Genomic DNA, 27,288 nt, shown 5'->3' with positions numbered 1-27,288 from the left:
GCAGGAGCGGCTTGTGGTCAGTTACCACCATGACAGGTTTGCCCAGTATGTACAACCGGAAATGGCGACAGCCCCACAGGATGGCTAACGCTTCCCGTTCAATCTGTGAGTATCTCATTTCCGTGTCCGAAAAGGCCTTACTCGCATAGGCGATGGGGCGCATGTCCCCACGTTCGTCAGGTTGCAGTAGCACCGCCCCTACTCCCACTGGACTCGCGTCAACCACCACCTCTGATTCCACTTTGGGGTTGAAGTATGCCATGGTGTCCCCATCGGATAGGGCATTTTTCAGAGTCTGGAATGCCTCCTGCTCACTGGCTCCCCATTTCCACACAGCGTCGTTCCTCGTTAGCACTGTGAGTGGTTCCGCCAGCGACGCTAGCCCTTTGATGAAGCGCCCACAATAGGTCACCATCCCCAGGAAGCTCCTCACTTCCGTAGGGGACTACGGGGGGGCGGCTTCCTTAATGTCCTGCACTTTGGCTGGGTCGGGCGACACACCGGCCGCGTGGAAGATGAACCCAAAGAAACCAATACGGTCCTTGAAGAACTCGCATTTTTGTCTATGAAGGGTGAGCCCTATGTTCTTCAACCTCAGGAGCGTGTCCTCCAACCTCTTCATGTGCTCCCGTTCGGAGTCCGCAAAGACTAAAATGTCGTCGCTCATGTTCAGCACCCCTTTTAGGCCAGCCAAAGCCCCTCTAATGGTGTTCTGGAAAACTTCGGCGGCCGATGAGATGCCGAAGCTCAGTCGTTTGAATTGGAAGAGGCCGTCAGGCGTCGTAAAAGTAGTTATGAACCTGGAGTCCGGGTGCAGTTCGAGCTGATGGTAGCCCGCTCGTAGGTCCAACTTCGAGAATACTCTCGCCCCCTGAAGCTCTCTGATAATGTCATCTAGTGTGGGTGTAATGTGCCTCTCCCTCTTAATTGCAGCGTTTGGGAGGCGCATGTCTACGCAGATCCTCACTGCCCCAGGCTGTTTTGGCTTGGGGGCCACCACTATTGGGGACACCCAGGGCGTCGGCCCCTCCACTCTCTCAATGATGTCCATCTCTACTAGTGACCGGAGTTTCTCCTCCACCTTTTCCCTTAGGTGGAACGGGATCCTGCGGTGCTTGAGGGCTGTCGGTCTGATGGACTCGTCGATATGCAGGCGCACTGGGGGTGCTTTAAGTTTCCCTATGCCCTCGAAGATGCCCGAGAACCTGTCCAATAGTGTCTCAATGTCTATCTGGTATACACCATACGCAAAATGAACCAAATTGAGGGCCTCCGACGCCGCGCAACTGAGAAGCGAGTGAGGGCTCACGTCTGTGACAAAGAACTTTGCCTTTATGGTACTATCCCCCTTCGACACAGGTGACACGAACACACCCTTGAGTGGCAGTGGGGTGTCTCCTCCAAAAGTAAATATCTTCGCCATGGACTTGTCCAGTGCCGGCAGGCCTGGAAGTTTCAGGTAATCTTCCTCTGCCAGCACGCACACAGAGGCTCCTGTGTCTATGAGTATCTGAGTCGGCACACCCAATATGTCCACCAAACACCTGGGTTGCCTCCTCCGTTTGTCTTTCGAGGCAATGTTAGAGATGAAGAACACCTCTTCTTCGTCCTCCTCCTCTTCTTCCTCTTCCTCCGCGAGTTATAGCCTCCGTATCTCCTGTTCGAGGGCTGCAATGCTGCGTTGCCTTCTGAACCCGCCGCCTCTCATTCTCGCGGGGCCTCTCTGGGTGGGTACAGGGGCCGGTGCACGGCACATGCGAGCATAGTGCCCTAGTCCATTGCACCGTCCGCACGACCTCATCTTGGCGGGGCACTCCTCTGCATGTGGCAGGTCATATCCGCAATCTGGACAAATCGACCCAGGCGTGGACGGATGCCTGTTCTCTGATGCCTTCGGGGCCCACTTCTCCTTCAGCTTTGTTCTTCTGGAAACGGCAAAAGCCTCCTCCCTTGCATTCGGCCTGACCGCCGCGTCCATGCTAGCACCTCCGGATTCCGCTAGCTCATATGTCCTTCCACTGTCTAGTATCTGCTGCAGTGACCACCCCGGCTCCCTCAGCACTTGCCGCCGCAATTTGCCCGAGCTGCAGCCCTGGAGCACCTGGTTCCTTATCATCAGCTCGTCGTTGTCCCAGCGACACGTGCTGGCTACCAATCACAGTCTGGCACAGAATTGATCGAGAGATTCTTCTTCCCTTTGCTTCTCTCTGCAGAATAGGAACCTTTCGTAGTCGACATTTGACTGTGGGATGAAATGGTTTTCAAGCGTGGTCTTGACAGTGTCATACGTTACCACTGGTAGGGCGAGTGATTCATAGATGCGCATAATGTCCAGGCCAGCTGAATATAGAAGGGACGCCCTTTTTGCGTCGTCATTCGAAGTCCCAGTCGCAGTAAAGTACATTTCCAACTTCTTGGCCCATAGGAGCCACCTGGGTCCCAGCTTGGACGGGGGCCCTGACATGTCAAACTCCTGCATGGGCAGCAGCGATCCCTGTTGTGTCCTCACCACTCTTGTCGCCACTTCCGTTTCATCCTCGCTGCTTGTCATCTTCACAGGTCGCACAGGCACCTCTCGGGGTGGTAGAGGCCGCCAACCTGGCTGGTGTGCTCTTCGACGTACCTTCTGCTGTGGTCAGCCGCTCTAGCCTTGTGTCCGGCTTTTATTTTTTTGGATTGTCCCCAGGTTGCTGGGGACAATCAAGAGTTCCAAAAATTTCCTTTGTGGCAGCGCACGAGCACCTTTGCAGGTCGCTACTGCCTCGAGGCGAAAAACGTTCGCACTCGATCCGCGTCGTGCACTCGCGTGCCGACGATGTGTATAGTGCGCCCACGTCCGTTGGGCGAACGCTGTGGCAACGATCCCGCCTCGTCGCCAGTTGTTGCATCTGGCCCCTAGGCCCACGCAGGCACACGCACACAGACACGGACCAAAAGAACATGCGGGACGCGATGCTGCTTGCTCCACGTCCCGGCGGCAACTGCCGCATGGACGCACTTTATTCAACCACGCATGCGCGGGACCATAACGAGGCCCGCGCATGCGCACCAACAAACTGGGACGTCACACTGATGGCGGCTGGTTCCTGCTGGGCATGAGCACACAGCCGATACCCGTTTATGAGAAGGGCGAGCTGGTTCCTGCTGGGCATGAGCACACAGACGATACCCGTTTATGAGAAGGGCGATCTATTCAGAGCAGCTGATGGCGGCTGGTTCCTGCTGGGCATGAGCACACAGACGATACCCGTTTATGAGAAGGGCGATCTATTCAGAGCAGCTGAAGGCGGCTGGTTCCTGCTGGGCATGGGCACAGAGCCGATACCCGTATATGAGAATGGCGATCTATTCATAGAAGCTGAAGGCGGCTGGTTCCTGCTGGGCATGGGCACAGAGCCGATACCCGTATATGAGAAGGGCGATCTATTCATAGAAGCTGAAGGCGGCTGGTTCCTGCTGGGCATGGGCACAGAGCCGATACCCGTATATGAGAAGGGCGTTCTACTCAAAGTAGTCGATGGTGGCTGATTACTACCAGTCCTGGGCACAAAGACCATACAGATACGTTGTTCCATGTGATGTTACCGATTTTTTGTATGAAAATGGGGGGTCCCCTTCAAGCCCCCCTATTTCCCCATGCATGTGACCCCACCTTGAACCGCCCCCACACACTTTTTAACCCTTTACGCCACCCCCTCGATATTTACTTTTCGTTATTTTTTCGGAACTTTTTCATTCGTTATTATAATTTCGGTAACATCACAGGATACCGCGAATGGTCATCTATTCAGAGTATGTCAAGGTGGCAGCGTCAGGGCATGGATATTGTTTTATCTGGCAAATAGCATCTATCTTGTAGCCTTACTTCGCTTGTTCCCTGAAAATTAGCCTACATACTATACAGTATCTCCCAAAGTAAATCTTCAGGTGTTCAATCAGTGGCTGCATAGATTGCCTCTTCAGTCGCCTCCACCAGACGTCAGCCCCGGGTTCGGCCCTAGGCTTCCAAACATTGCATTTCCATCCACCAAATAGGTCGACCCCACACACAGTTCCTCCAGGCTCTATTACCACTGTTGATTACAATGAATGCTGTTCCCTTAGCAGACCTGTTTGAACCCTAACTGACAACGAGTGCCCTCTCCGAACGGATGGGCATTGAGTTATCAGGGTGTCAGATTTTAGGGTCTGTCTAATAGCAGTTTGTTGAAAGTGCCACAATGGATTAAAAAGGGGTGCAAGCGAGTCCGAGGCTCTGGCTTCATTCAGATGCAAGATAGCGTTGACTAAAGATGTTCGCCTGGTTGTATGGGTACATGTCCACACGTTACTGGAACAGTACAGTATTTGGGAGTGCAAATTAAGTCAGAACGGCCTCTTCTACTGCAGATAAACGGTGTTAGTCATACTTTTTTTTCAACTTCTTTTGATACAGGCGCTTTCTTCTGCTTTTCAAACCAAATCACTATCATTTATTGAGCTAATTAGTTGTCGTCGGTTTACACAGTGCTGCTTGCTGGTATTATACTTCAAGGAGTTTTGGTTGAAGGGGTGGTGGCAGAAAGGGAAGTGAAAACAGCAAAGACCAGCTTCAGCCGCATACAACATTTAGTTCTGATGCATTAACAACACCATGTCAGCGCATTCAAGCCTCTGAGGCATACATGCATGTGATTGTCAATGTTGAAAGCTGGCAAACTTAAAATAAGGAAAGCCAGTTGCTAGAGGGTCTAATGTCCAGGCCCCTTTAGAGGAACTGGAAGGGATTAGGAGGAAAGCCTTCCAAGAGGCCTCTTTAAACTTCAGCTGGTTGGGTTCCACTATTAGCTCTTAGTGGGGGTGTTCAATGGTTCAGGGCCCCCAGTGACCAGCCTTATGATTCATACCTTATTAGTATGAAAGGTTGGTTGTATGACTCTATTTGTAGTGTTAAATCACAGCGCTCTGGGTGCGGTATATTTCTTGAAGAGGATGGAGGTGTAGGCAGGGCCCAAGTTCTATACAGCATTTCTGGTGAAGTAAAGAGCCTTGAATTAAATGTGGCATTGAATTGGCAGCCAGTTCAGTTTCTGCAGTGCTACAGATATGTGGTTCTTGTGATGCTGGAAATGCATCTGAGGGACAGGGCCTCTGAATCCTTGTCCTATTACTGTTTTTACCGTGTGTTCTGTTATGTTTTCTGCCCAAGAGTCCATGTGGGACTCCTGGCAGTGCAGCTCTCTTTTGGTTTGGTGAACAGACCCATGGGATACACTTATGGCACCCATGGGTAGGGGTACAACCCTGTGCCCCTAGTGTATGTTTTTGGGCACCTGTGGGTGGCCCACAGAGCAGGGTATGGGCTGGTGGCAGCTCCATGCTGAACTTGACAGGTGCTCTGGGTGTCCTCCATTTTGGGATACCCAGGCCCTGCCATTGGGATCAGTTGATTCCTGATAGAAACAAGATGGCCCCTGTGGCCTCTTGCTTTCTATTGCCTGTTATCTTGTTTTTCCCAAAGTCCTGGGAAGCCCTGACTCTGTCCCTTCCCCCTGACGGGCTGTTGGGTGGAAGTTCCATATATGGTGTTGTTGTGAAGGCCCAGCTAGACTGGCTGGAGCCTTCCCAGTGACTGTATGTTGTGGGTACCTCCTGTGGGTGGGACCTGGGTGAATGGAGTGTGTGACCAATATACACTTCTTGTTGTGGTTGTCTGGTTTCTGGCATGTGAGACAAAGACTGAGACAGCCCTGCCCGAAACTGGCCTGAATGCAGTGTGTAGTGTTGAATGGCTGGGTACTTGTCCCAATCCACATTCCTTGTTGTGAGTGTCTGAAAGGGAGGAGTGTGGCCTGAATGCACTGTGTGCCTGATTGGCTGACTGACTGCATGAATGCCCTGCAGTATGATTGGCTGCTGTGTGTGTGCCAGCAGTGTGGATGAGAGAGAGGATAGTATATCTGGGGACCTCTCACCACTGGAAATCGTTCAGAAGCGTTCAGAAGCGTTTAGAAGCTGAGTCTCCACTCAAGAGTAACTGGAACTGCTGATCCTCGACGTCCAGCTGGAAGAAGAAGACTTGCTGTGGCATTTGCTTCGACCGATCCGAAGGCTGACGAATTCGTCGAGGGCTGACCCGAGAGAGGACCTGGTAAGGCGCCCTCTTCCCGTGCTCCGAGGGACCATCGAGCACCGCTGAATCTTCGCCGAAGCGCCCTGGAAGTCAGACCCTCGAACGGCTGCCGACCCGAGACGGGACCGCCGAGGAGATCGAAGTGAAGCACCCGGACATCGACGCCGTCGAAGTCCATTGCCGTCGACCAGGGTTCGCAGGTCTGTGTAACCGCTGGAGGCCCGTCGAAGTTGTGTTGCCCAGCCGTGGGAGCCACTTGATGCCGTGCCGCTGACGACCAGAGCCGTCCGCTCCTTTGCCTAAGAACATTCAATCGAAGGACTCTCACGACCGCTTCGTCGACCGCTTATCCTGCCGGAGAAAGTCGAGGACGACCAACGCGCCGAGGAGAAACCTGCCGGTGGGTTTCCCGCCACCCGACGACCTCAAAGACTCGGACGACTCGACGCCCTTGCTGGGCTCCCGTCTCTACAATCTTTGCGGTCGAGAACTATTGTCATCGAGGTGCCCCGCACACCTCCGCCTTGCAGGACGCCGATGCCCCGACGCCGACGAGCACCGCTCGGACGAAGCTGCCGCCTCTTCGACATCGTTCTACCTCGTTTGTCGACGGACGTTCGACGCCCCGTGCCTCCCGCTTGAAAGGGAAGGCATTCAAGAAGGGCCGTCGATTCCCCGTCGCCGAACCGCGAGTCCCTCGACGTTTGTCGACGCCTTTTCGAGGAACTCGACTCCACCAGGTACATTGGGGGGGTAAAAACATTATAGGAGAGAATAAGACTTGCTGAGCAATATATGGACTGGGCTTGTGTTATATCTTTCTTTACAGGTTGCCCAGGTGGGGGGATCTCCACACAGAACTGTGCCTAGTGGTAGGGGTCAGTATTCTGCCTATTGCTCAACCATCTTATTTTCTCTCCTCTCTCTATTGCTGGTTTCCCTCTATTGGTCTGTGTGACATTGTACAGTATTGTTCATGCACTTCAATGAGATCTAGGGTGGTACCACTTTAGGATTGTAAATATTTGCCATTGTAGATTTTGCCAGAGTACAAAGTGAGTTACTATGATAAATGTACATAACCTTAACTATTGATTATATAAAGACTGTGTTCTAACCAATACAGAGTGTGGATATTCCTTTGTGGGGGCTTGGGGATACACTGTACTTAAGAACCAGCCTGCATCACCTCCTGAGAAGCTAGGCCTTGATTGCTCGACCATTGCTACCGAATAGAGAATCTTGGCAGGGGTCTCCTGTGCCTCTCCTCCACCATATAGGGAGTGGGAGTACAGACACCCCCCACCGGTCGTTGAGGCCCGTTCTCTCACAGTTCTATATGTTGATGTCCATGATCCTGTGTGCTGCTTGGTTTGGGCTGAAGTTTAGTAATCTCTCTTTTGTGTGGCCAGCAAACATGCTTTTAGTGTGTTCCAGTTGTGCTAGCGCAATTTGATATCATACAAGAAAAGGCTCTGTGAGCCCAAGCCAGCTACGTGAGGATAATCTGTACTCATAGCAGCCTGTCTGTCTCCACTTCAGCAAGTGAGACAATAATCATGATGTTGCTCTCCTTTAAATCCCCAAATGAACGGGTAACACCATTTCTCAGGCACAAGAGCTCTCACCAAGAGATCTCCTGGGAACTCTGCTTCAAAGGGACACTCGCACAACGAAGGACAGCCTTACACCAGGGTGTTGCACAACAAAGGTCCTTTGAAGTCTCCATGCTCGAAAAGGTGGTCTGGTAGGAACAGCCAGAGATGGAAAGATGGACTTGAGAAGGGGGCTCATTATCTCGATTTTCTGTGGGGCTCTCATTCCTTCATTTTCCCTCCATTTCCTGCAGGATAAGGCACTCTGGATATGACGCAAGAATCAAAAGGTCACTTGTTACAGCAACAGGAACTGGACCTCTTCCAGTAGGCTTGCTATGTCTAATCCCCGGTGACAATTTTCCTTTTTAAGGAAGGAGTCTCCCAATCCATGCTTTATTCATCTAGGGACTTTCAAAAAGACACAAAGAACTCACTGGACCTTCATTAGGTGTACACTCCATTCCAAGGTCCTCCATCAGTGAAGTAAAGATAGAAGGTATCCCAGGTAGAGGGGCACTCTATCCCCAACCCCTGTCCCTCTGTCAGCTGCACTGAAACCTGGCTCAACTCTGGAGGTGAAGGATCCTCTGTAGGGGCCAGCCAAGCTCCCTGGATTGGGAGTGCTGAATAAAAGGAAAAAGGACTTACCCTGTCCATGAGCCTCGTGTTTCGGACTCCCAGTAACCAGAAAGCCCAAGAGTAGCTGAAATCCTTTTTTGACATAGCTTTGAACTGCATTCAGACTGCATTTTATGGCCTTGGGGGTTTCAGCAACCGAGGTACTGCTTTTGGCACTCTTTGCATCTTTGGACTGCTCACCTGCATCTTCAAACTGGCTATACACAGCTTTGCACCACTAGCGCTCTTCCCCACCTTGAACCGCACACCGGCTCATCATTGCAGAAGCCTTTTACTCACCACATCTTCAGCCACTGCATTGAAACAACAGGACCTTGCCTCAACCCGACTGGAACACCTATACGAACCTATGGAAACTACGGTTTCATGCCTCAACTCAACCTAGCAGCAACATCGGCTCGAAGCGACTTGACCGCAGATCCAAACCTGTTAGACCCTTTGAGCCACCCCGCAACAAACATAGACATGAATCGCACAGAGCCCCATTCCAAAGCCAACTTGCACCTAGATCAATGCAGCTCGATTGCATCTCGGAGCTGGTTCGTCAACAAGGAAATCACAGAGAAAGCCCAGTTTGACTCTATTGAGCCACCTAAGAGCAAGGCACTGACCAGAGGACCAGTCTCCCTGGTTCTTTTCTGGTACCAAAGTGACTAATAAGCCACCTTTTCAATCTTTTTTCTTGAAACAGTGACATTGCTCACTTGCATCACTGATCACCTCTGCTCAAGTACCCAGAGTGCTACACTATAGTAGTTCAGCATTTTCAGTGTTTTCTTCCAGGGGTCGATTTTTGCTTGAGTTTCCTAGACAGTTATTTGCATTTTCATTGCTTAATTAAAGTATGTATATATTATGGAACCTTGATTGGAGATGCTTTTGTTTTGGAGTATTTTTACTATTGCTATTTGGGTTGCTACTGTTATCACTTCACACTCCTCCGGGGAGTATTGCGCCATGTCTGTTTTACCTTTATTATTCATATAACTACTGTTTTTGTAGTAGGGTGGGGCTGAGTAGGTGGTTTAGCCAATACAATCCCTGTATTCCTGCTGAGCGGTAGTCAATTTACCACCAGGATCCCTTAGGATATGAGTAAACAAAGCTTTGAACTTTGCCAAGTTGTTGGTTAGAGCTTGTGTGGTTAAAAGCTTTCTCTTGTGTTGCTAGATGGCAGCTAAATACGCGAGTGAAATCATGTTTTTTCTTTCTTTTGGATTGTGTATATGGGTGTAGCCCTGTATTTACTGGGTGACGTGAAGGTGGGTTGTGTTATGCACATGTTTTACAGCTGAGGAATTGCCTTGGTCATCTAGCCAAGTGTTGAGGTCTCCCACTACTATGATCATGTCTGGGACAATGGCTTTTGCTGAGATCAAGTCCACTTATTCTTATTATGAAATCCTAGTCCTGGCCAGGGTGGCATTATGCTATTATTACCAGGGTGCCCCTAATAGCGTCAATGGTGCATTTGACCATTGTCTTGGGGCAACCACTTAGGTTTCAAAGGATGGGTGCATGCAATGCTTCCTCCTGACTTAAGTAGAATTCTGAAATCCTGTGGTATGAGGGTGTCCAATAAAGTGGAGTAGTCAAATGAGAACCAAGTTTCTGTCAACGCAAGGCCTATTAGATTTTGGGACTCCAGCAGTTTTTTTAATACCAATTAAGCTTTTTTAAGCATAGAGAGCATTAATTCTCCAGTTTTAGACTACAATATATGCTTTTGGGAACAGCAATCTGGAAGAAATCACCTCATCCCAGCAACACCAGGGACAAAAATCTGAGAAAACAACCACTGATGGACTAGCCAATCAGTTGACGAGAACATGTGTCATCACTTATGGTTTGTGGCTTCACTTTTTGTCTGTAACATCACTTCCTGTGGCAATCTTTGATCGGTGACATCACTTCTGGGGGCCATCTTGGACGGGTGACATCACTTATGGTGTCCATCCTGGTTTGGTGACACCACTTCCTGCAGCCATCTTGGATATGTGAAATCACTTCATGTGGCCATCGTGGATTGGTGACATCACTTCACATGGCCATTTTGGATTGGTGACATCACTTCCTGTGGCCATCTTGAGTCGACCCAATCTCCAGCTGTAGTCCACAGGAGACTCCTATGGGAACACCAGTCAGGAAGAAATTACCTCCTCCCAGCAACACCAGGGACAAAAAATAAGAGAAAACAACCACTGATGGACTAGGCAATTAGGTGACAAGAGCCTGACATTGCTTCTAAATTCCCTAGGTGTGTCCAGCACAGGGAGTCCCAATTAAGAGCAGAAAAGTAAAGGGTAAAGACCCACTGTTGACCAGCCCTTTTGCCTCTTTGCCTATGAGCCTTTGTCTTCCTCCCTGCTGCACCAATGTGTACCCCTAGCTTTCTTATTACTGTGCTGTCTATTCACTCTGTGGTATTCATCTATTATGCATTGAACCCAGCTGCTTTTCCTAATCGCCTGTCATGATGCCTACCACCGGAGACCCAGACCAAGTCCAGTAACCCCGGAAGCAGGCATCAAGTTATTCTAAGCAAGCCCAACAACCCCTGCTAGGGGCTATTTGGGTGCAGTCCTGGTGCCTATGGCGCCAGGCTCATATGGAGAATCAGTCCTGGCGCCATGGGTGCCACGCTCATAGATTAAAACATACCTGATGCAGGCCATGCTGCAAACTCACCTGATGCAGACCATGCTGCAAGAGCTCCCAGCCAGAAGAGGCTTGGAAGGGACTACTTTACCTAGGGACTATTTTTTTACTCGGGTGGGCCTGGGGAGGGATACTTACCTGGGACTACTTTGGAGGCTATTTAAACCACGCCCGAAGAGCAGCACATGCTTCGCGTTATTCTGCATCCAGCAGTGTAATGCTCACCGTGCCTGCAAGACTGCATCCAGTCTTCTGCCACGCCCGCCTCGAGTCTGGAGCTCCTAGAAAAAGGGAGAAAGAAGGAGAAAAGGTTAGAACAAGAGCAATACGTTTGATCCTTACCTGAATTCCCGATCCATCACGCCTTCGAGCTGGAAGAAAGAAGTTATTTTATGCACGTCGCTTCGCCTGCTGCAGCGCCGCGCGGAACTCACCGGCCTTCGCAGCATCTTCACATTCCACCGCATCCTTCTGCATGTTCCCGCCGCACGCTGGCACCTAAGGGGAATACAAGAACAGCAAGGTGAGCCAAGGGAATACACAGAGGCAATATTAGTTACCCCCATAGACTTACCTGATTTTACCACCCGGGGTACTATTCCACTTCACGGGTCGGCACAGCTACCACTGCATCCACGCCGAATACCCGGCCACTAAGGGGAAACAAAAGGACAGCAAGGTGAAACAAAGGGACAAACAAGGGGAAACCTCCTCACCACAATAGACTTACCTGATTTTACCGCCGGAGGCATTATTCCCCGAGACTTCATACTTTCTCTCAGCGCCTGAATAAGGGAGAAAGCAACAGGTTACATATTGACATTATTTTATCGAACTGTGTTGGATAATACAAATCCTTACCTGAATATTACCAGTTGCCACGAGGAACTCTTCTCTAGGGTCAAGCTGCAACCTGCAAGGAATCGGACAAGAGTGAAAGTCAGACATTGGAACTCTTACGAACTACATACTTACGGTGTCTTGCCGGGAATCTCAGAGTCAATATTGTTCTGGAACTCACCAATTCCTTCGAGCCAGTGAAGCAAGTGGTTATCTATGCGCCCCTGCGCTCAATGCAGGATGGAGAGCTCATCTTTCCAAACCATCAGATGAGACTATAAGAGGGGACATCAAAGGTGATCAGTGGGGGGAACAGCGGGAGTGGGGGGGTTAACGCTCAACTCCACCGGTGGTTAATTCCCTTTCTCCATTTGCAGAAGAATATTCCTATGGGCCAAGCAAACAAAGCTAGGTGGGCCAGTCCAGTCCGTCATCTCGGCACTACGTGTCACATTGGTGGAGACCGCAGCTGTCCAGTTCAGATTGACGCCCCTGTGGGAGCCAGGTGAGTGTAACAGAGCCTCTCTGTGTGCTTTCTCCATGCTACAACGTCCTCCTTTCTTAAAACTAACATCTCGAAACTCCCACTACTCCATCTCTCTTTCACCTCTTCTACCAAAGAAATCAGGCAAGCTAACCATGCCTCCTCTAACACCTATCCACTACACCTCTCTTCCTCTGAGACTCAACTTATATACTCTTCCTTTCCGCATCAACTAAACATTGCACTCTGGACTGCTCAGTCTGTATGCAACAAAACCTGCCTTATCACTGGCTACATACATGCCAGCTCTCCTCCCCTAGACCTTCTTGCTATCACTGAACCCAGGATTTCTTCTTCTGTCAGTGCCACTCTAGCGGCCCTATACGACTCCAAACTATCCTTCATTCACTTTCCTTGTCTGACTGGCAGAGGTGGAGGTGTCAGACACCTACTCTCTTCCCTCCTCAACACCTCATAAATCTCCAATGCCACATCCTCTCCTAACTGTTTTGAATTTACATCTCTACTATTGCCCTGCCTTACTCATTTCACATCATCTCTGTCTATTGCCCTCCTGGTTCCAATGGATCATTCTTTTGTGAACTTGGGCAACTCCTTGATCCTCTTTCCACTAAACATCCCTTCATTCTCTAAGGTGGCTTTTACCTTCCCTCTACTACTACTTCTCAGAAATCTGAACTTCAGTCTTTTTAGTGACCACACACTCTACTATATCCATAGTCTACCTACCCAAAATGGGGGTAACTCTTTGGATCTCTTATTCATCTCCACCTCTCTCTCAGCCACTAATACTACTGTAACACCATATCTACCTGATTACTCCATTGTTTCCACCACCGTCTGCTTTGCACCCTGTGACCTGTCCTTACCACTTGCCTCACCTATTACTAAAAGGAAATGTAAACCTTCTGCCATTCCACCCTTTCTCTCAGACCTACAGTTATCACTCTCCTCCTTCACACCTGATGTTTCTTCCAGTGACGCTGCCTTCTCCATCTTCCAAACTGTACAATATGACTCATTCTCCTCTTACTTTCCACAGCTAACTTTCACCGCACAAGTCTCAGCATCCTCAACCATGCATTACCCCATTCATACGCTGTCTCTGCAAAGACACGCATCAGCTGCTGCGCAAATGGAGGCATACCCACTCGCATGAGGACCTGCACTCTACTTCTCTGCCCTGAATTCTTTCAAGTTCTCTCTTGATAGATCAAAAACGCATTTCTACATCACCCTCATTGACTCTGACTCCAACCATCCTCCCCGGATACAGGGAACTCTAAACTCACTCCTCGCTCCTCCAAAACCTATGTCTATCAACTCCATTCTCACAGCTAATGACCTAGCTGAATACTTTGCTGCAGACATTTCCAAAATGAAAGACTTTCTCCTGACCTTCCTCACACTCCCTCCTCTTACATTCTACACTCCGCCTGCTCTTCCATCATCCTCTGCCACAGTCTCCCACTTCAGTCACAAAGTCCTATCTTTGCTGATGAAGGCAAAGCCCTCTTCTGCTCCGTCAGACCCTTTTGCTCCTCAGCAGGTCAGGCCTATTGACCCTTTGGTGGCCTCTCCCCTCGCTCAACTCTTCAACCTGTCCTTTGACTTCTCTTGCTTTCCCTTTATTTTGAAAATGGCCATGGTCATCCATTTCCTAAACAAGCAAAGAGCTGACCCAAATCGGCTTGTGTTTCCGCTTCCACACTACAATAAAGTACTTGCAAGAATTGTGTTGAACCAACTTACACATTTCTTAGCCATCCAAAATCTTCAACACCACCTACTAGCAGGTTTCCGCTCCTGTCACTCCACGAAAACTGTTCTCATGAATGTCTCCATTTTCATCACCTCTGCTAAGCACTCCAACCTATTCTCTATCCTCTTCTTCTTTGACCTGTCTGCTGCCTTTGACACTGTTGATCACTCTGATATTCTTAAAACACTCTTGTTTCTTGGGATTCACGATCAAGCCCTTGCTGGGATTGAATCCCACCTGCCTCCTCGACAATTCCCTGTCTCCTGGATAACAAAACAGCTCAACTCACTCTAACTGTTGATGTTCCACAAGGCTCTATCTTGGGTGCCCCTCTGCTTTACACGCTACACCTCTACTCTTGGGGCATCAATCTCCTCCTTTGGGTTCTCATAACTACTCTTCGCAGACACACAAATCTTCTTCTATTTGTTACATCCCGGCCAGGATCGTTCGTGCAACCATGTAACTCGGGTTCGCTCCGAGGGAAAATGCATTTGCGGGCTTCACTATGGAACAGCTACCGGTTGCCATGGTGCCTCTCGGCCAGGCAAGGAAAGCAGCGTCAGCTGACTCACTCCCTGCGTGCAGGACGTGCACGGAAGCCCCATCCCCCTGCAGTCTAAAACTCATCCTCTCCCGGCAGCTTGTTGCTGCGAGTTGTGGCATTACCCATATTCTCCAGTTACACTCCGGTCCCTTTACATCATCCTTGTGTGATTTCCTTGTTGATTTCCTGGCTTTTTTGACCTACGCGTGCTTCTTGGATTGTTTATGCCCATTCCCTATTGGCTTTGTTTTAAGTACGTTACGTTATTGAACCGGACCGTCCTCGGATTGCCTGCTCTTCCTATGGTTGATTACCCGCCTCGCGGGTCTCTACTTACCACCTCCTGGACTGCTCCATTCCGCGCTCACTGCCTCCATGCAGTTTGTAGCATTACAGCCCCCTGCTCATACTTAGATCCCACGGGCTCTTCTGCTACACCTTGTCCGGAGCTGTGCCTGTATTCCTACTACAAGGTAAACTGTTTGGGGATTACTATTAGCACTATTTATCTACATTACTTCAATCTTACCTAACTGGGATTCCAAAAACATCCTACCTGACTCTCCTGATACAATTACCTGAAGCAATCATCTTCCTCAAGAACTTTCTGCTAAGTGCATCTTTGTGTGACGCTTTCCTGTGTATGCACCAACCCGTCCCTAGTGCGACCCTCGTGCCGCCCGGGTGTATTTCCCATACTAACCTTCCCTATTTGTTATTTTTTCCTGACGTTGATTTGTACCAAAGAACACCAGTTATCATAATTTTTTGGGAATCCCTCTCTTCAGGTCTGTTGTTTGGTTATTCTTCAATAAGGGAGTTCAATTTAGTTTTCATCACACTTATAGTATTGGGTCTGTTTCTTTGTAGGTTCTTCACCACCAAAGGGCACTCCGCCCCAAACCTCCTCTAGTTATTCCTGTTACTTTATCATTGCCTTGTTGCCTAATACTGATTGCATATCACCACTAATTGTATTGTGGTTCCTTTGCAGCATTGGTTTGGCGGTGCGTGTTTTCCCCGCTCTTTTATGCGATTGACACCTCTGCCTGTTTCTGATTCGAACAGCAGAGAGGTACATCCTGGAGAAGAGCCCCTCTTTCAGAGGAAGCCTGAATCTAGAATTCAGGGGAGCTGGAACCTCAGAGGCTAAGCTTTGACTCTCTGTGCAGACTTCCGTCTTCGAGGTCTTCTCACACCACGTTCTAACCTGTACACGGAGCAGTGAGTAACACTATTTTCCTGAGCTCTCCTTTGATCTCATTATCAAAATTTACAACTCTGCCATTAACAATTGGATGGCTTTACACTCTCTGATGTTAAACTCTACCAAAACAGAGGTTCTCTTCTTTACTGCCAAATACTTTTCCCGATCTCTTCGCTTGCCTATCCATTTCCCACCTGGCACTCTCCCCTACTCTTCTTCAGCCATAAATCTCAGCGTCATATTTGACCCTTCTCACTCCTTCTCTTCTTTCATGTCCAAAACTGCAACAGTGGCTCGTCTCAACCTCCTAAATATTGGGACAATCAGGCACCTCCTTCCTTTCAACAGCACCAAGCATCACTTATCCACTCTTGTCTTCTCTAAAGTGGATTACTGTGCCAGCATCCTATTTGTCCTCCCCAACTATGCTTTCTGTCCCCCTGACAAGATAATTAACTTCACTGCCAGGACTCAATTTGAACTTCCTCACTTCACACCTAATTCCTTGTGCCATCACCAGGCATGACGGCTGACAATTCAAAATAGAGCATGATCAACATTTCTTCCCCAGGTTCATAAATCTATCCATGGCAAGGCATGGCTGTATCTATCCTCCTCTGTCCAACTCCACAAGCTGTCTCGTAATCTCTGCTCTGCCTCCTCAACTTGTGTCACCTTGCACTCCCTGTGCTTCCTCTCGCTTCCGCTCTTCCACTCTTCTTGCTCCACTTGCATGGAATTCTCTTACCACGGACATCTGTTATGCTGTTATGTTATATGTTTCATGTTGTGTGTGTCCGCCAGAGGCATCTTGGAGCTGGAGAATACAACAGGGGCGAGGCCCACTTAGAACAGGTATTTTTTTAAAGCATGTCAGAAGGAGAGCGGGTCTTTCGTGGTCTGAAAGGCAAGTGGAATGGCATTCCATGATTTAGCTGCTGCCACAGAGGAAGAACGACCGCCCACTCGCTCTAACCGATAGCGAAGCCTAGGAAGAAGACATTTATCCTGGGAGCACAGTGGGCGGGACGGCAAGCAGAGATGGAATTGTTCCTGCAGATACTCTGACAGTCCACACCGATTTGTCGATTTGTTGAAATCCAAAATAAAAGCCTACCTCCTTGCCTCTGAGTGAGCCTCTTAACCTACCTCTCATCTGCCTTCTAGCTAACATTTGTCCCATGCCTCTAACCCTGCCTCTGTGCTTCACTTTCTCTGCCTCCACTCTCGCACTTTATCCATCATGGTCACATCTCTAACACAGCTAGCAGTACCACCTACCTGCACTTAAACATTTCTAATGTTGATTATCTTTAATCTATGTAAATTTACCCATGCATTGTCCCCAGTGACTGTTCCATTTATTCCCCTTCAAACCCTGGTCAGACTGTCACTCAAAATCACCCCACTGCAAGAAGCTCACTGCTTCCTGTCAAATCTGATTTCTCATCTATTATACGCTATTTTCTGATCAAAATAGCATTGTTCCTTCCAGTATATAAATATAAAAAAATAATAAATAAATAATACAAAAAGGAGGTTGTACGAGTCAGGTGAATGTCATGAGGTATATAAATGTCTACAGTCATGGCCTGGACTATGGGAGGTGTTGACTTAGTAGGATGCGAAAGGGGGAGAGACAGAGGAAGATGTTAGGGTTTCATGATGCTTCTAAAGATGCTAGTGGGCCGATGTGGCTCTTCAGTTAATCAATTGGCTGGATGCTAGTGGGTGGCCACTTGGTGGCAGAGCGCTTGGTGAATTCATGGCTCTGCTTGGCATACCTAATGGTGACTGAGGTAAGTTGAACTCATTGTTAGGCGAGGCAGAGAAGGCTATTATGCCCTTGCCCAGTTGTTGGTGGTTGATCTCAGGTTTGTTGGGATGTTCTGAGGTTATTTTTTTTTCTTTTTTTTCTGAGGTTTTGTTTGCACTTTTAGACTGAGGCTGGGCTACTCCAAAGCTGTACATTTGGAATTTAAAGAGCATTCTGTCAAAAACATATAACAAGAAAGCAATAGCTCAACTTCTGTTGAAACATTACTTGTGAGATTGCATCTCTGAAATCTCCAGTTATGGCATCTCTTCACTGTTCGCCAATCAAAAAGAGTAGCAAGCATAACACGATCGGATCAGTGCCCAGAGCAATCTCTAACCAACGGCCAGCACATGTTCTAGGATAAAAGCCAAACATTTTAATCTTACTGGGTCAAAGGCAAAACAGTTTACTGGTGGTCTGCTGGAGGTGGACGCTCTCACCTCTTCACACCCATTGCAACAGCATAAACCCATGCACATACATCGAAACACTCTCTGCTATATCTGTGCTACTGCAGGCCTCACTCACACAGAGTTGGATTGGCAAAGAGTCAATCGATCTGTGCCTCTGTTGAGCAGTCGTGAGACCAGTGTTTGAATATTGCCTCGGCCAATGCCATTTTGAAATTGGCCTAGATTTTATTTTATTTTTTTTATTTTATTAGAGGACTAAAGCATTACAATAAACATAATACATTGTGTTATTGTGTTGCTGGTACTGACTTGCAGCTGCTATGGTTCAGATGGGATTTTTTGTTTGAGTTTGTACACGGTAGGGCTTCAGCTGCAGCCTTCCAACTCTTGCGGATCAAAGCACAGAGTTTGTAAAAGTTCTTTGCTTCCATGGTAGGGGCCTAAGTGAGGTGCAAATAGGTGATGATAGGGGAGTCAAAGCAAAGAACAGTAAGACTGCTTTTTCTTTGGCTGGGGGCAGGAGAGTAAAGATATGGGCGGTCAGACCTTACAGTATTTCGTCTGTTGTTTGCTTTGTCTATGGTGAGGGAGAGGATGCCTTGCATTGCAATACAATGTCGCTTTATGCCTGATCAAGGACAGATGGACTCCCAGTAGGAGAATGAAGCTGCCATGGACCCATGGCCTTCAGCAATCTTTCTTATATACAGACGCCGGAACTGGTTTTTTTTTTTAATATTCAAAACAATGGTAGCTTTGACTAGGGGAGACCTGTTTGCGGTTTGCTCTCGCAGGTAGGTCATGGGTTCTTAATCTAGCTTTGTGACCAGAAAGTGCTGCAACGACCTTTCCCCTGATCAGGATAGGAATTCTGTAAACACAAGCTTGTATTTTTCAGGTCCCAGATCATGAATCCCAAAATGGACTCCCAAGTACCAAGACGAGGGATGCAACATATGTGAGTCCTGTATCTGCATTCCGGAGCTGTAGTCAAAAACATCCAGGGAGTCAAAGAAGGCACATACATGATTAGTGCAGTGGCAGGAAAGCCCCTGGCTAATTCTAGGGTATGTTTTTTGGAGCTTTCATGTGTGCTCTTCCAGTCTGTGAATGTGATGACCCCAGTAGCTGAATAGTCTGCTATGCAGCAGCCTTAAATATGCCATTGGGAATGAAGGTGCTAGTGATGTCCTTTGTCTACGCTCTCCCTCAGCCTGCCCTGATGAAAGGCTGCAGTATAGAATTGTTCAATATTTAATGTTGCATTGAATTGTACATAGAAATGTCTTGCCTGCCCTCACCCCTCCCAACTCCATCCATGAGCACAGGCCCTGGTCCTGAGCTTCTGCCAAACACATGTCAGGAAGGTGATTGGCACCTGGAGCACTGTCAATCTCTTTGGAAGAAGGGGCAGAAAAGGCACACCTATGGTAGGAAAACGAACACCTTCATGGGAGAGCAAAGGGAAGGCACCAGAGAAGAGGTGCAGAATCTATGCAGCCTAGCACATAAAAGCCCACTAGGATTCCATTAAAGGGTCATTACAAAGGCAGGGGGGCAACTTAATGTCCGTTCTTAATGCACCACTCTGATGCAGAGACGTTGCTAGGAACGGCTGGGGGGTGGGGGGGCGCTATAACCCACGGTCTTTTGGTTGTAGACAAGGATAGAGGCTCAGGGGCTGCACCAAAAGGCTAGCTAGCCCGAGCCCTGACAGTCCCGATATTAGTATGGCCCTAGATATTTTCCAGACCTGGCAACACCCCTGCTCTGATGTAAGAGGAGTTAGAGATGGAAAGCTGAGAGAATTTGTGTAGTGCCTTCCCAGCCATGCTGTAACTAAGCATATTGTCCTAAACATTGCTGAATGTGCTGCTGGCGTTGGGGTATAATGTACCATAACATGGAGTGCTGGAAAGTGATTTTGACTTTGCAGCTGAGTGTATTGTCAGAATGTAGCTGCCTACATTGTCACATATGGAGGTGGGGATGGGTTGAAGCCTGTATACCCTGCTCCAGGCTTAATCATCAAGTACGAGCTGTACAGTAGCAGGAGCATTCACCCGCAGTGGCCGGGAACTGGGTTTGATTCCCACCTCTGCCAACTCCTTTTGGAATGGGCTTTAATTAAAAAGTATGTTGATGCTTTTCTTTTGATGTACCAAATTAATTACAATACTAACAACAATAAGAAAGAAATAATAGCTGTAGTAAGAACACATGAAAGAAGCAGGGAGCATAGGAAAACTAGAAAGCAGAAATGCAATACATACTCAATAAATGACAAAGGTGTAAAATGTATGAATTAATGAATGCATTAAAAAAAAGCTGCAGTGGCCAGTTCGACGGAGGGGTTTGAGTTGACTTAGGGGTCACTGGGTTGATAAGGTGTTTGCCCAATTAATGAGGGTCACGTCTGATGTATCACGGATACACAGAAGCGTTCAACACTGCCTACTTCACATTCTCCTAGGGCCAGTGCAGTGGATGAAGGAGCAGGTCCTCTCATCCCATTGAATGTCAAGGAACCTGGTGGCGAAATGATAAAGAACACCTCAAAAGGGTGCACGCAGTCAATATGAAAGAAAGCGTTGGACCAAACCAGTGTTGAGATATGTGGCTAATGCAGCCCCTTTGGCTGATATAAATGTATAATGTTCTGAACTCAACGCAGGTCCTGCACATACATCTGGCAACATCAGACATTAGACATGCAGATGTTTCTGCGAGAGAATATTAACACGGTTTAGAATATCATTCCCAATTTAGAAATGTAGATGTTTCTGCAAGAGAAAACTAGCAAGGTTTAGATTATCATTCCCAATTTGAAATGCAGGAGTGTGTGCAAGAGAATACTAGCAAGGTATAGAATATCAATATACTTAATTTCCCTCAAGTAGCCGAATTTGATGGAGTTAGGAACTTTTAAAGTTTGAAATAAAATGTTTAAGAGTTTGGACAGTCCTGTGTAAGAAATTGTTGATTCTTGGCAAGGGTGGATCTCAGCGAAATGGGGTGGGTGTCCACCATTTTCACAGTGACCATGGGCTTGCAGGGTGTTTCATTTGGAAGGGAATTAGTGGGTAGGGGGTGGGGTTCCCTGCTTTGTCCTCTTAACATGAAAACAAATCCTTCATGTAATTCATTAATATTCACTCCGAGATTTAATAAGTTACAAAGAACGATTTGCCCAGTAAAATATATGTTGAATGTTTTACTATACATTGTTTTTTGAACATGTAAAGCATTTTATTCGCTTACATCGTGACTTACATTCTGATAAATGTTTCCTGTCAGATTAGTGTATTTTTCCTGCAAAAAGAGATTATGCGCCCTGGCAGTCAGTTTTGCAATGAAAAACTTTTAGGTGTGCTTTAGAAAACTGATTTATTGCATTTTTTATGATTTCCTTTTTAAATGATTACTGACCAAATTGCCATCTTTTGTGTACTATTCTTTTCTTTGTTCCTGGTGAACTAAATATGCTATCTAAGTCACTTGTTTGACTGTTTAGTTACAACTGCGAATTTTCCATCGGCTGTCCCGTTTCATTGCATTAAATGCACATGTGATTCGAACCTTGAAACTAATGCATTTCTGGCCTTGCATTCAGTCACTTCAGGCAGATCTCCCAATCACCATGTGAGCGAGATCTTCAACGGAAATGCACTGTGTTCTGAAAATAGAAGGCAGTTTCCTTCTCTTGGCTGGGGCTACCCTAGGTCAGGAGCCTTATATCGGACATGCACTACTTGAAGAAAAGGCAGGTGGACCAGGGGTGATAGGCATTCACATCCGCCCATCGGTGCCTGAGAGACTAGCTGCTGTATTTGTTTAAGGGGACTGATTTCTCAGATTTGTTTTGCTGTTTTATAGAACATTAACCTGCTGCTTCCCAGCTACTCCTGATGGCTTAGTCACTCATGCCAGGAGGGGTCAAAGTACCGCCATACTACTGGGACCGTCCCCTCTCTAGTGGATCATGGTAAGTGGAACTCTTGCTGGAGTTGCAACTCTCTGGTGGATGGTTTTCCCTGGAGATCTTGTCTAAGTAGGATCTCCTTGTGCCTCAGTCTTCCCTGCCCATTTGGTGGGCCCCCTCTGGATGTTCTGGCCGCCCTTATGTTAAAGTCCTTTCTGATCAGGTCCTCATCCTGTAGAGAACCAGGGTCTCGTCTCCTGGTCATCTAAGGAAAGACGCCTCCCCTCTCTCTTGTTTAATAGGTTCTATGCAGGCCAGTGATGCAGCCCCTGGCACAGCCCAGCTCTTGGAGTTTAAACAGATCTGAATAAATATATACTGCTTCCTCTTGGTCGATGGCAAGGGAATCCTAAATATAGGAACACATTGAAAGGATGGAAGCATGCAAGGAATAAAGGGATCATGGGTTGCTATGATATGATATGGTATTTTATTTGTAACGCGCTTGTACACGAGTGTTTCAGACTCAAGATGGGAGCTAATGTTTCATGACTAGGTGACACTTGATGAATTGTGGCATTAACTTTTTCTTAACTTGAAACATTCTAAGTCTCACAGAGCTACTAATATCGGAGTGGTGATAGTTCAAATGTACAGTATGTTTTTTTTTTTTTAAAGTATATTTTGTCAGCTATACGTTCCAGATTGACAGAGTTGGCTGGCTGGAGATTTCCCTGTAGTCTTCTGCACCCTGGGCCTCTTCTATGTCGTAAACTATTTTATTTCAAATCTTCTCATAGGAAAAGGGTGGGCTTGCTAAAAATGTGTACTATGGGGCCATGTTGAAAATGATTTGCAGGGCCTCTTTTGGTTCCCAGTCCACCCCTGAGCCCAGTCATTGTCATGAGCTGCGACTGATGAGTCTGGATGTATCAGCCCGATAAAGAATATGAAAGAGTGCAAAATCTGGTTCAAAACAGCTGGAAAGTGTCCTACATCATTGGGGGCGAGACAGTGGCAGAGTGGGCAGTGCCGAAGCAGCAGTTATGCAGTCCCTCCTGTCACATTAGGAAAAAGGGACCTGGGAGTGACACACTGGGCTGGTTATGTGAAGCTAGGCACATGGGGAGAGTCACTGGACCCCCCTGCCAGACTGGGGGCTCCCTTCGGCCTCCTGGGGCCTCCGGAGGGAAAGCAATGAGGGCTGCACGGCTCCAGCTGGCAGATGGGTCCTGTGAATTTAGGCAGGCATAGTGGTAGGGGTGAATCTCAGGACAGGTCAGATGCAGGGAGAGGGTAGAAGAAAAAGACCGTCCCACTGGCTCACATTAGACGTGCAACCGTGCTCGGACTGGCCTATGGGGCAATACAGCAATGCTTGAACCAAAAACACAAAATGCTTGTGTGGGACGGTTTTTTGGTCAACGTGGGGCACTTTTTTGACCAATGTGGGCCAGTTTGATGAGTTGCTTCACTATGCCGCTGGTAGTTTTCACCAGTGTTGATGAATGTTTTTTAAAATACACAATTTGTATCACATTTTTTCAAAAAGCTTCACCTTGGGTACTACTCAGTCTGTCACAAAAGCAATGAATTGCCATTTGCAACTGTGGGCCACTTTTTCATTGGAGCCTGAGACAATGGCCCTCATTACGACCCTGGCGGAAAGTGACTGACCGGAGCACCACAGCGTAAATAGCGTTTCCGCCATTGCACGAAGGAGCAAAGTGCGGCCCATTCCGACCCATCGGGCACGAGCACCACGCCACGGCGGAAGTGCAAAGTCCGCGATGGCGGAAATGACCCCAAAACGGCCCACACCGCCGCCGTACGGCGCCCTAGGTGCAATACCGCCACCCCTCTTAGCGGTCACCGCAGTGTGCGCCTACCGGAAAGTACGGTGACCGGAAATATACGGAAACGGAAGTAAAAACATGGGCCCGGAACGGGAAACATCCCGGCGTACACCTATAAAACCACTAAAACCACACAACCACTAAAATCACTACCCTGAAACACACCCCAACCCGTCACCCACCCTAGCGAAACCAAGACAAATGGGAAAAGTAGCGAAGAAAGCGTGCGACCGCAAGCGGCAGGTCCACTTCTCCCGCGAGGAACTCACCGTGCTAACCGAGACCCTCCAGGAGAATGCTGCCGTCGTCTTCTCCACGCAAATGACCAGAACGGCACTTGCAAACAAGAAGACCATATGGGCTCTGGTGGCACAGCGGGTAAGTGCGGTGGGGACCGCACCCCGCACCCCACAGCAATGCCGCAAGCGATGGGACGACCTGCGGATACGCGTCCGCAGCATACTCTCTGCCAACCGCAACATTGCCACAGCCACCGGGGGAGGTCCTGAATCACCCATCAAGTTGACCCCCTGGGAAGAAATCTGTGCCTCCACCATCGGAATGGAGAGCATAGAAGGAGTCGGAGGGATGGAGAAAGGAGTGCAGACATCCGAAGATTCAGGTAGGTGTACCAGATAAAACAATGCCAAATCCACACAGTCCATCCATGTGAAGTACCATGCGTCCACATAGTGCAACAGAAACACATGTCCAGGAGAACGGCCACACACATCGGCCTGATAGCGCACGTAAAAACCCACAATAAATACATAAATAATTAAAAACCCCTAATACACGCACTACACGTGCAGCAGGCACACCCTAACTGCAGGCTGCCAAACAACTGCACCCTCACTCCACACACAAATCAAAGCACCTCCGAGGACCCGACCCAAATCACCCTCAGGTACCACCCCAGAGCATGTGATACAATGCCATTCCAATTCCCACAGACCCATCATTAACCCTCGCCCTCCTTTACTCCACCACAGGGTCCGATCCAAACGACGAGCTACAGGACACCCCTACCAGCACACCTGCAAAGAGGGCCAAGACCAACGGCCAGAGACCCTCCACCTCAGCTGCACGCATCAAGACACGGCAGCAGCACAAATCAGGTGGCAGCACAGAGGAGGGAACATCAACAGGCACCCCAGCAGCCAGCATGCCCACAACACCACCACCACAGGTCCCCCCAATGGATGCCACAGAAGGCACTGCCTCTGGTGGCAGCAGCACCATAGGTGACACCCCATTGATGGCAGCATGCTCCGACACAGAAAACGGGGATGTCGAAGTCAGATCCATCCATGACCTGTCCCAATCCCCCTGTCTGTCCCATCCCGTACAACATGAGGATACCACGCAGGGGCACCCACAAGACAACGACTGGCCATCCCCCACAAGCCCTGTGGCAAGGCAACATGAGGACAACAGCCCCTCTGTGACACCCCCGCAAATGGGCATGGCCCAGCAGAGGCAACAGTCCCTCGACCAGTTAATCGTGCAACAGCAGCAAATGGCCACGCTCCTCAAGGACCATGCCGATGAATGTGGGGGCACTAAGGCAGACATAGAAACATCAACTGAGACACTTAGGGCAGAAATGGAGAGAGGCACAGAGACGCTAAGGGCACAAATGGAGAGTAGCACCGAGAGCCTGAGAGTCCAAATGGAGAGTAGCACCGAGAGCCTGAGAGTCCAAATGGAGAGAAGCACCGAGAGCCTGAGGGGGGAACTGCATGCGACGTCCAAAGACGTATGTGCCGAACTTGCCGCAGTGCGCCGTGTGCTCACTGAGCTCTCGCAAACCCTTAGGGACATGCATGGACGTGAGCAGGCAGACACATCATCCGTTGCAAGTTCCGTCCAGGGCAGCCCCCAACGTAGATCTGGAAGGAACCTGCGCTCCACAGGCAGGGGTGCCCCTGATACCCGCAGAGGGGGCTTGCAATAGCGACAGCCCACTGACAATGAGCATCTTTGGACACTGGGGTTCGGGGGGGAGGTAGGAGGGTGGAGGGGGTGTGTTGGGCTCACTTGGGTGGCGGGTCGATAGGGTGTTCAACATGACATCACATATGCCATAAAAAGTGCACGATCAACCAATGAGATGTGTGGACATTGATTTTTGTGTACTAGGCCATCATAGGCGTACAGTCCATATTGTGCATGTCCCAGACACGCACAGTGCCACGAGTCCCGTGTCCATGTATCAGCCACCAGGCGTGAGTGCTAGAAGCATACATCAATGAGATGCTGACGAATGTCACGGGCCTCCGGTGCCTCGCAGACTCCATGAGGTGCTGCCACATCCCCACCCTCATCATGACCATCATCAGGTGCTTGCAGTTCTGCGTCAGGGGGCATGGGCACATTTCTACGTACGCACATGTTGTGGAGCATGACACATGCCATGACCATCTTTGCAACCTTCTCATGGCGGTACAGGAGTGCCCCGCCAGACCTGCTGAGGCAGCGGAAACGAGTCTTCAGTAGGCCGAATGCCTGTTCAATGACTACACGGGTACGTGAGTGGGCATGGTTGTAGTCCTCCTCATGCTGGTCCCGTGGGTTCCGGACTGGTGTGAGGAGCCATCTCTTCAGTGGATATCCAGCATCACCTGTATGTGGACGAGAAACGTATGATGTGGAATGCCATTGCTACGTACGCACACCCCCCCCCTTCCTGCCAGGTCATTGCCAAATCACATTCCCCACATAATCATGCATGTAATGAGACTCACCGAGTAGCCAGGATCTGTTCCCTGCGTGTCGCTCCATGTAGCGTGGTATTGTAGAGTTCCTCAAGACCATAGAATCATGGGTTGATCCAGGGAATCGGGCACAACAATGTGTAATGATCCTGTTGGAGTCACACACCATTTGTACATTCAGGGAATGAAATTGTTTTCTGTTGCGGTACTGGGCCTCCATGGCATGTGGGACGACCAATTCCACATGGGTGCAGTCGATGGCACCAATGCAACCCGGTATGCCGGCAAGTGCATGGAATCCCACTTTTGTGTTGGTAATTTCCTGCTCCGAGCGTGGTAGAGAGATGTAGTCGTCTGCGTGCTGCAGGAGGGCATCGAGCACTTGCAATAGTGTCCGTGAGAACAGTGGCTGAGAAATGCCATGCAACTGTCCGACTGTGTGCTGGTAGGTGCCTGTGGCCAGGAAGTGGAGTACAGACACCACCTTCAGTAGGGGTGGGATGGCGGTTGGGCTATCTATCATGCTGACAAGGTCAGCCTGTGTCATGTCCACAATGGCGGCTATGGTGTCCCGGTCCAGACGGTAGAGGGTGTGGATCTGCTCATCAGTGAGGTTGAACGGATGTGCTCGGAGGCGTGGGATTGCGGGCTGCCTGCGTGGTGGTAGTGGCTGTGCTGGCGGCCCTTGCTGGC

Source organism: Ambystoma mexicanum, chromosome 3q, assembly GCF_040938575.1.
Source record: "Ambystoma mexicanum isolate Mex_15411 chromosome 3q, UKY_AmexF1_1, whole genome shotgun sequence".
Taxonomy (NCBI): Eukaryota; Metazoa; Chordata; class Amphibia; order Caudata; family Ambystomatidae; genus Ambystoma; species Ambystoma mexicanum.
This window is presented reverse-complemented; position numbering follows the sequence as displayed.